The following is an 11,874-nucleotide window of genomic DNA, read 5'->3' as shown; positions in this document are numbered from 1 at the left end:
AACAAGAACAGACTCTTCAGTACAGAGAGTAATCTGATGATAGCCAGAGGGGATGGGGTGGGGAGGGGTGGATTAAATAGGTGATGGGTATTAAGGAGTGTACTTGTCATGATGAGCATCGGGTGATGTATGGAAGTGTTGAATCACTATATTGTACACCTGAAACTAAAATAACCCTGTATGTTAACTAACTGGAATTAAAATAAAAACTTAAAGAAGAAAAAAAACCCATTAATCTAGAATTGTATTCTCAGCATTTTGTAGGAGCAGAATTTATCTGACTTTGGAGGTCATTGTATACTGCCTATAAAAGATGAAGATATGCATACATTAAGAATATTAATAAAAGCACTTTATACAACAGGAAAAAGATGTACACAACTCATATTTCCATCAATAGAATGGATAAACAAATTATGGCATTTTTAGTACAATGGAATATTACAAACTGGTAAAAATGAAACAACTGGGATTGTAGGTCAATATGATTGAATTTTAAACACAACATTTTGTGCAAAAATAGAAGTTGATGAAGAATCAATGCCAGCTGACACCATTTATATAAAATGTAAAACCATAAAAATAATATTTATATTTAGTGCCATGCAGTGAAAATATGATGTGTATTGAAATGACATAAAACATACTGATTTTCTCTCTTATGTAGAGGGGGATGCAAGAGTTATTGAAGGAGTTTATTAGGCAGGCATGGGTTTATGGTTTCATTTTATTATACTTTATAAATTCTCTTATTAAATACTTTACAGTTGATATGAAAATGGTAAAGCATATGTATATTGACTTACTGACTCATTACTATGAATCTGTGCTTCAGCTATACTAGGAATATATATTTTTGTATACTGTGATACATTTCCTGGGACTTGCCATAGTCTTTGCGTAGAGTCTTCCATCACATTGACCTCTGATACCATTAGGTCTATTGGATTATATCGCCTAAGTGGCATGATTGCTTGTACTGCATCTTGGACGTGCTTAATGACCTTTTGTGGTCTAGGACCCACTCAAACCTGGCCTTCTCTGATACTCTTGAATGGGAACGGTATTCTCCAGTGTGGAAAATGCTGCTTTCAGAACCTGAAGAGGCCTACCAGTCTTCTTCAATTTTCGTGACAGGCAGTGCAAGATGCAGTAATTGGTCTATGTTAGAGGGACGGTCCCAGCATGCTCCGTGCCACTGGACTCCTAAAAGCTTCAAAGATGTCCTGAGCAGCACAAATGGTTTATTTCCCAATGTTAACTTAGTTGCCTCTCTTTATTATCTGGTCTAATTAACATGATGCCGTTGATATAGTGGATCAATGAAATATTCTCCAGAATATCCAGACCACCCAGGTTTCAATCAGGGCTCTTATCTTGGAGTAGTAGATTTGCAGAAGTTGAGAATTCACTCTTCTCTTTCATCCTTGTAATTATGTAATTTTTCTGATCCTCAGCCTTTCCTGCCCTCTGCCTCCAGGATAAGAAAACCTTTAGATGTTGCCTAGAAAGCCCTTTGGCTTTCATACTTTGCCTAAATTGGTGACTAATCTTAAATTTCCGTAGCTTACAATAAGATGATTCCAATCCCATAGTCCTTATAATTATGACTGCCTCCCAGCATCTCAAAGTCCCCCAGATACACTTCTTTCTACCAGTGCTTCATCTCAGTTCACCATTGCTGGAACTGACTCACTACTGATTATATCAGTTGACTACTTACCTCAGGAAGCCAGGAGCTGTCAAGACTTTTCACCAATGATGTCTTCATTGCTAGCCAATAAATGACCCTTTCCAGAATTCCACTTTAGAGTCTCTTTCTGTGGCTCACTTCAAGTATTAGTCTTTGTAATTTTGTTTCCCTAGGGAACAGATTGAAAATGAAAATTTACATGCTTGTGATTTACTGTGGATGTTCTCTCAGAAACGACACTGGTAAAGGAGTGAAGCAAGCTTAGGCAAAGGGCAAAGTTGAACTGTGATCCATTTGCAACAGACTTCAGATGTTCTCTCAGAATGCTCTGTAGGTGGCATGGACATTCAAAGATAATGGACTGAGATAAGAACCTCTGGGCCTTCTTACCCTCTAGCCAGATTAAGCAGCCTTTGGACATGGACTGCCCTTGGATAGGGGTTAAAATTTGGCAGAAAATTCTCTTTGTCCAGGGCAGTTCCTGGGGAAGAACTCAGTTGTGAGCTCTCAGCATCCAAAACTCCAACAACTGGAGGAATGATTGCCTCAGTCTTAAAAAATGGCTTTGTAGACATACAATAGTATCCATTGTTGTACAATAGAGAGAGTTTTAATTTTTCTATCTATCTATCTATCTATCTATCTATCATCTATCATCTATGTAGTGTGTCCATCCATTTATCTACCTACCATCCTTCCATTTGTCTATCTGGCAAAGTAAGATTTAAATTTTTGGCAATATACATATTTTTAATTTATCTAAAAATTATATTGCAAAGCAAATGAAGAGAAAGGAAGAGGAGAAAAGGAAAGGAAAGAGGAGACTTTACTTAAATGATAATCTCAGGTACAAATGAAAGATGCCTTTGGCAAATAAGGTTGGCCATACTAGATGGTGGCCATCACTATTGCTGAAAACTTAACATTTAATTATGTCTGTAAATATGCACGTTTGATTGCTAATTAAAAAAAAACTGTAAAAGTCAAAATCTTTTGAAATCACATGAAAATTGTGGCTTGTAAAGACCAATGGAGTGAACATAGGACATCAAACAAAAGCCAGCAGGAAAGAATACTGAAACACTCGGTAACTAACATTTATGACTGTTAACAAGACACTTTCTCTACATGAAGAAATCAAAGGTTTAAATGACAAATAGAAATATCTCTGTGTTATTTTTGATACATGTGGTATTTTGTATGTATTAGTTACTGGAGATAACTTTGAAAAGCAGTGGAATAATTGGAGGAAGCAAACAAAAATATATAGTATAATCATAGAGGTTCTAAAATACATCAGCGACTTTAATAAGATAGCATTTTGTTTTCATTTGTGAAAGTGCCATTTTTCATGCTTAGTTTGACTTTCAGGGAGTTACCAAATCCAGAAACAACCATTTTTTTTAAAACTAATAGGCTTAACATAGAAGAGAGAAATTTAAACTATTATATAATTGTTAATATTTTGTTGTGACAGTTCATGCCAAAATAAGAATTATCAGAAAAGATAACTGAAAAATACTTTGAAAATCAATGGTATAAGACAAATTCCTTCATATTATTTTTCCTAATAATTCCCATAACATTTCCACTCCTTCCATTCTCTTTTTTTCCCTTTTTTTCTCATGAATGCATATATTTATTTATCTCAGTTATTCATCAATTCTTCATACATTAATGGAATTCTGTGGTGGGTATAATTCAGTCATCAAGCAGAAACCACTGTAGATATTTGATAAGAGAAGTATTTAATATAGATTATTAAGCTGGAAATTTGTTAGAAATACTGGAGGCACAAATGGGAGGGAAATGGCATTACTGAAAGGTCAGGAACTGAAATGGAGCTCTTGTACCCACTGGAGCCTCCTGTTGGCATGTGCCTCCTATTGCTGCACAGCTGCAGAGAAGCCTCTCAATGCCTGGCCATGCTTCCCTTTCCTGCATTACCACATGCTTCATGCATGCACACTAGACTACTGCTAGAGTCTGAAGAAAAATAATGATATCTAGCTCCATCTCCCTTCTAATCTCATGAAAGTGCTTCATTGGCTGACCCTATACTGGGAATTTACTAACAATAGCACCTTTAGTCTCCTAGCACATGAAATGTAAGGAAAAGATTAGAAAGGAGGGGTGGTGCTAGGTATTAAAATGGGCAATATCTAGCACAATTGATCAATTAATCCCCGGTTGTTTAGCATTATCAAAAATCCAGAAATAGCAAAATAAAAATTACCAGGTCAGTAAGATAGTATTTAGTAAGATTTTATTGTGCATATAAGAACAGTTTGCAAGCTGGGAGCTTTCAAATCCCAAACTGATATGAAGCTGAGGGTATTGACATTGCAGGATGGGTTATAAACTGAAAATGAAGAAATGTGTAACACTTACAATGGTTGGTTAGTACAGTGGAGGTTTCTATGTAGCAGGGGGATTGGTTAAAAGTGATTATCTTATGCCATTTTTAAGAAGATGACTTGAATTTCTTTTATGGTTATCAGAGGTATTTATAAGAAATAATCTAAGTAAATTTCACTTATGTTCATGAAATGAGCTAGATTTAGTTTCGCTTATGTGGCTTATATGGTTTTGTTCACTCAGGGAATTTTCAAGTATGATCCCATTTTCCGTTTAATATTAACAGCATCCACAGCTCTTCTTTTATATTTTGCTCCTGACATTTGTGTGTTAGTTGCAACCATTCTTCTTATTGAAAAACAGTGGTCACAGTGTCTATAAAAGTGGAGCAGACACAAAGTCCCATCAGTCACTAAAGTAATATCTGATTTTGTTAAGTCTTCTTTTTAATAACAGTTTTACTTGTGACTAAATTGTGTAACCTAAAAACTGAATTATATAATTACACTAGGAAAGACAGATAGCAAGGACTGGATTTACCTCTTGCCTAAAAAAATTGGAGAAGAAACCAAATATATGAAACAATGTCTTTCATTATATTGGAAATGTACCAACAATATTAAGTGATCCTGGAAATAAAGGAGACAAATGAAGTGAGAGATAAAATTGCCTGAACTACTGGCTGGAGAAACTTTTTTTTAAAAAAATATTATTTATTTATTTAGGAGAAACTTTTTAAGTTCATTTCATGAAGAGGATGAAATTAGGTATAGCCCAGTTGAAAAGACAGAGCCAAGAGTTTGGAAATTTCCTGGCAGAACAATGGAGGGGCAAAAGATGCACAGAGAGAGAACTTTGTATATCTTCAGAGAGTGCCCTCAAAGATTCAGCTTAGTCCCAAATGGTGCATGTGCTGAGGAAACTATTCAAGTTTGAGAAAAGAGGAAACAGTGCTTACTGCTGACATAAAGCCAGAAATAGTGGGCTTGCTCCAAATAATAAGAATGGAAAACCTCAAAATTCACTGAGCATTTGGTAGAGTATTTTGCTTCAGTAGTGGGGAAAACTAGTCCTTGACTAAATGCTGGTATGGTTTGCCTAACAAAGCTTAAAAGCAAGACCCAAAAACATCATGCAGTTTCTAAATAACTTTTACTCATCCCAGAACAAACCTCAAAAATATTTGTAGGCCTACAAAAATATACAGAAACCAACAAGTTAACATTCATAATATTTAGCATCCAATTAAAAGTTCTAGTCAGGCAATGGAGCAGGAAAATACTACTCATAATTAGAAGAAAAATTTTTAAAAATATTAGAAGAAAAATTACTCACTTGAAACTAACCTAGAAATGATACATATGATAGAATTAGTAGACAAGGATATACAACAGTTATTATAATTGTGTTTCATGTTTAAAAAACTAGAAAAAAGAATATTAAGCAGAGACATAGAAGATTTAAAATAGACCAAACTGATAGCTATATATGAAAATTATAATTCCAAGATGTACACAACTGTATCTTGTCTACAAGAAACCCATTTTAAATATAAAGGAACATATATACTAAAAGTGAATGGATAAAGTAAGATATACCATGCTAACTTGACCAAAAGAAAGCAGAAGTAGCTATACTAATTTTAGACAGATATGGCTTCAGACTAAGGAAAGTTATCAGAGATAAAGAGAGCATTACATAATGATAAAGGGATAAATTCTCCAAGTATACATAATAATCTTTAACATGTATGCATCTAACAACAGAGTATCAAAATATGTGACACAAAAGTTGATAGAACTACTGGGAAAAGTACATTAATTCACTATTATATTTGGCAAATTCAATGCCCTTGTATCAGAAATGGACAGATACAGCCCACAGTAAATCAATAAGGACACAGTTCAACTCAGTAACACCATCAATCAACTGGATATGATTGATATCTATGGGCTACTTCATCCAACAACAGCAGAATATACATTCTTCTCAAGCTCAAATGAAACATTTGCCAAGATAGACCACATCTGGGCCACAAAATACACCTTAACAAATTTAAAAGAAGAGAAATCATACAATGTTTGCTCTAAGACTACTGTGGAATTCAACTAGAAATCAATAACAGAAAAAAAGCTGAAAAATTCCCAAAGACATAGATGGTAAACAATATATGCTTAAATAACACAGAGGTCAAATAAAAAATCTCAAAAGTTTAAAAATCTTTTGAACTAAATGAAAATTAAAACATAAATTATCAAAATTTGTGGGATGCAGCAAACACAGTGCCTAGAGAAAAAAATTATAACATTGAACAAACATATAAGAAAAGAGGAAAGATCTAAAATCAACAATCTAAGCTTCCACCTTAGGAAACTAGAAAAATAAGAGCACATAAATCCAAAGTGAGAAGAAGAAAAGAGATTATAAAAATTAGAGCAGAAATCACTGACATTAGAAACAAGAAAATAATGGAGGAAACAAAAAACTGGTTCTTTGAAAAGATTGATAAAATTGATAAGCCTCTAGCAAGGCTACTAAGAAGAAAAGAGAGAAGGCACACAAAATTACTACCAGAAATGAAAAAGAACATCACTACAGATGCTATAGACATTAAAAAGATAATAAAGGAATGCTATGAACAACTTTATGACCATAAATTTCATAACCTAAAGAAATGGATCAATTTCTTGAAGACATAATCTTTCAGAATTCATAAAAGTTCAAATAGACAATCTGAACAAGCATATATCCATTAAAGAAATTGAATAAGTAATTAATAACCTTTCAAAACAGAAAGCACTAGGCCCAGATAGAGTCACTGGTGAATTCTACCAGTTAAGGAAGTAATTATACCCATTCTCTACAATCTCTTGTAGAAAATAGAAGCAGTGAATACTTCCTAACTAATTTTATGAGGCCAACATTACCTTAACTCTAAAAGCAGACAAATAAATTACAAGAAAACTGCAGACCAATATCTCTCATAAACATAGACACAAAAATTCTCAACTGAATAGTAGTAAATTGAATTTAACAATGTATATAAAAGTATTATAAGCCAGAGCCAAGTAGGGTTTATCTTAAGTATGAAAAGCTAGTTAACAGTCAAAAATCAATCAATGTAATCCATTATATCAACAGGCTAAAAAAGAAAAATCACATGATCATATCAATAGAGGCAGAAAAATCACTTAAAAAAATTCAACACCGCTGTTTAAGGTAAACACTCTTAGTAATGCAGGAATGGAAGGGAACTTCCTCAACTTGGTAAAAAAAAATATTTACACACCTACAGCTAGTATTGTACTTAATGGTGAAAAACTTGAAGGTTTCCTACTCAGATCAGGAACACAGCAGGGATGTCCCCTCTCAACATTCCTTTTCAGCATAATATTGAAAGTCCTAGAAATAAAACAAGAAAAGGAAATTAAAAGTATGTACATTGAGAAGGAAATAAATAAAATTGTTCACAGATGACGAATGTTGAAAATCCAAAAATTGACAAAAAGAAATCTTGGAATTAATAAGTGATTATGACAATATTTCAGGATACAAGATTAATACACAAAAATGAATCACTATCCTATATATCAGCAATGAACAACTAGAATTTAAAATTTAAAAATGCCATTTACATTAGTACACCCCAAAATGAAATACTTAGGTATAAATCTTGAAAAAATATGTGCAAGATATTCATGAAGAGAACTACAAAACTTTGATTAAAAAAAAAGCAAAGGACTAAAGAAAGGGAGAGATATTCCATATTCATGGAATGGAAGACTCAATATTGTCAAGATATCATTTCTTCCTAAATTATTGTATACATTCAACACAGTCCCACTAGAAATTCTAGAGAGTTGTTTTGTGGGTGTTGAAAAACTGATTCCAAAGTTCATATCGAGGGGTAAGAGACTCAGAATAGCCAACACAATATTGAAGGAGCAGGACAGAGTTGGAGGATTCACACTACTCAACTTCAAAATGCATTTATGAAGCTACAATAATCAAGACAGTGTGATATTGGAAAGAAAGAAAATTGGAAGGCTGACACTCCAACTGAAGTAATTACATGAGTAAATGTATACTTTTTTCCTTTTTATTATAAATCTCTGTAAGAGATAATCAACAAATGTGCACTCTTGACAAACTGGAGTAACTGGAACCAAATTTACTTTCCTATCTGAAACAAAAAGAAATGAAAAGGAAGCAAGGAAGGAAGGAAGGAAAGAAGGAAGGGAGGGAGAAAGTATTTTGGTAACATTGCTGGCCATGAGAAATAAGTGCAAGTATAAATGCCATCCAGAGTTAGGCATCAGTATTAGATAGTGATGAAGAAAATATAATTGAAAGAAGAAAGGAAGGAAAGAAGAAAGGAAGATTGGCTTTCAAATTACTGGACATCAAGTAACACAGGACAGTGGTAAATTCACTAAATACTTCAACTAAAAAGATTATGTTTGCTAGACTTTATATAAACATGTTTTTAATATAAACACTGAAAGTAAAAGAAAAGGAATGCTATGCAAATACTTACAAATACCTCTGGGGTGGCCATTCTAATATTAGAAACAATGTAATTGAAGTAAGATGGGACACCTGGGTGGCTCAGTTCGGTGAGCATCTGATTTCCGCTCAGGCCATGATCTCATAGTTCATGGGTTTGTGCACCATGCTGGGCTCTGTGCTGAAAGCTGAGAGCCTGGAGTCTGCTTTGGATTTTGGGTCTCCCTGTCTCTCTTCCCCTACTCCACTCACTCTCTGTCTCTCAAAAATAAATAAAATGTTTTTTAAAAAAGTAAGATGAATTACTACATATAAAGAGGGATATTTTTATAATAATAAAGAGGCATATGTACTTGGAAGATATCACAATTCTGTTTCTGTGCACACAATATTGTAACTTCGAAATATATCCTGCGAAGACTGAAAGAATTAAAGGAATAAGAAGATAAGTTCAATGTCAGAGAAAACTTTAACATTACTGTCCAAATGGCTAATAGAAAAAACAGACAAAAATTCTATAATGGTAGAGAATATGTACAACACAGTCAACAAAATTTACCTAATTAACAAATATAAAATGTAGTGTAATATAAAATAATACTAAATATTTGCAAAAAATTGGCCATGCACTAGAACATAAATAAAACCTCCAAAACTATCAAAGGATTTGATGGAATATATTCTGCTATCACAGTGGAACGTAGTTATATATCAGTACTAAATCAAGTTAAGTTCATAAATAGTTGAACATTTATGAAATAATGTCTAAATAGTCCATGGGTTAAAAAAGAAATCACAGTGCAATAAGGAAACATTAAAACTGGATGATAATGAAGATACAACATTTTCAAACTTGTGAGATGCAGGCAAAGTAGTCATTAGAATGAGATTTGCAACCTTATATATGTGTGTTAGAAAAGAAGAGAGAGAAAAAAAAAACAACTAGCAAAGGTTTAAAAACCTAGAAACTATTGGAAGAAAATTTAACAAAGAGAATTTAACGAAGTTTAAAACGAAAATACATCCCATCAAAGAGGAGTGTATTTCAGGCATGCCAGAGTGACTTAACCATTTGCAAAGTAGTCAGCCTAATTCATCACATAAACATGAAAAGGAAGAAAAATTGTATGATTATATTGATAGATTTAGTTACTGCACTTGATAAATAAAGACAGAATTCATAAAAAAATAAAAACTTAGCAAGGTAGAATGGAGAATTTTCTTAAATAATGAATTAAAAGAGACATCAGATTTAATAGTGAAATATTGAAAGATTTCTCTCTTTCTGAGAGCCACTGGGTGGCTCAGTCGGTTAAGCGTCCAACTTTGGCTCAGGTCATGATCTCACAGTCTGTGGGTTTGAGCTCCATGTTGGGCTCTGTGCTGACAGCCTGGAACCTGCTGCAAATTCTGTGTGTCCTCCTCTCTGTGCCCCTCTCCTGCTCTCACTCTGTGTCTCTGTCTCTCAAAAATAAATAAATAAACATTAAAAAAAAAAAGATTTCTCTCTGAGATTGCAAATGTGACAAAAATGCCTATTCCACTAGTTCTTTTCAACTTTTTTTCTGAATACTTTACATAATGCAAGAAAGAAAATGAAAGAAGAGAAAAGATTAATGGTTGGAAAGGTAGGAACTAAACTCAGAAATAAGTCTGTGAATTAAAAAATTGCAGACTCTACAGATAAATTACTAAAATTAATAGAGTGGAATTAACATAATTATAGAATTCACTATGCAAAGACCAATTTAATAATTTAAACTAGAAACAAATGACTAGAAAATTAATTTTAAATTAATATTATTATCAATTATATTAAAAATTACCAAGGAAAGTCAAAGGACCTCTATAGTAAACATTACAAAACTATTGACAGAAATTTAAGATGATAAAATAAAGTAAGCAATACATTATGTTCATGGATTGAAAGACACAATATTATAAAATATATCTTTTTTAAGTTAGAAAGTGTAACAAACTGCCCAACATTTAGTGACTTAAAATAACAATCAGTTTTTTATTACTAATGAATCTACTGGTCACAGCACAGGTCTGTTGATCTAGGTCATGCTCAGCAGATCTTGACCTGTCTCACAATGCATCTGTGATTATCTGGCAGATCAATCTGAGTCTAGGTGGTCCTGAATAACTTCACTCACATACTGGGAGATTTCTGGCTTTAACATGGGCAAAAGTGTTATAGGGACATTTGTCTCCCATAATTAAGCACTCTATGCTAAGTTTGTTCATCATATTGGCAGCTTCCAATAGAGAATAAACACAAGGCTTCTTAAAACCTGACCATGACACTACACAGTGTCATTTCCATTCTATTTTTTTTCATCTAAAACAAGTCCTATGCCTTGCCCAGATAGATTCAGGGGTTGGGCAAATAGACTTTATATTTTGATAATATGAGTTGCACACTTTCATTGCAAAATAATGACTATAGATAAGGTTGGAAAATTGTACACACTTTTTTCTATAACAGGTGTTTGTTCTTTCCAAATTGTTTATAACTTTACTGCATCCCAATAAAAATCTTGTGTGTGTGTATATATAAATTGACAAGCTGATTCTAAAATTCATTTAGAAATGTAAATGGTTAACAATAGTCAAGGTGATCTTGGAAAAAAAAGGAACCAAGCTGGAGACCTACCCTAACAAATAAAAGGAACTATTATAGAATGTGGTAATTAAGGTAGTATATTATTGGTACAAGGATTCACATCACCTCATTTCTGATAAAGTTGATGTGCAAGGCAGCATGGAAACAGTCTTTTCAATACATTGTTTTGGGTCAATTGAATATTTATATTAAAAAAAAGAAAACTGATCCTAGACTGCAGGTATGAGTGAAAAAGATAAACAATAAAACTCTTTGAAAAACACATTTGGAAACATCTTTATGCTTTAGGAGCAGACAGATAATATTCAGCAAGGCACTAAACATGTTCATCATCATTGAAAATGAGAATTTAGACTATTTTACGATTAAGAACTTCTATTCATCACATACGTAATTGAGAATGTGAAACTATAAACCACAAAAAAGGCAAAGAACTGCTGCAAATCAGTAATAGTAGACAAACAAGCAAAAAAAAGTCTATTGTAATAGTCTTGAAGAAGGGCTTCATGAAAAGTAGATATCCAGATGGTTGATACACATGTAATGGGTACAGAAAACATTAGTTATCAGGTAAGTTTAAATTGAAACCACATTGGCCTAAACAGACACCAGAATGACTAAGAAAGAGAGAGAGAATACCACGTGTTGGAGAGTATGTGGAGCATCCAAAACTCTTGTATAATGCCAG

This window comes from Prionailurus bengalensis, chromosome D3, assembly GCF_016509475.1.
Source record: "Prionailurus bengalensis isolate Pbe53 chromosome D3, Fcat_Pben_1.1_paternal_pri, whole genome shotgun sequence".
NCBI classification, from domain to species: Eukaryota; Metazoa; Chordata; class Mammalia; order Carnivora; family Felidae; genus Prionailurus; species Prionailurus bengalensis.
Note: the sequence above shows the minus strand (reverse complement) of the source record.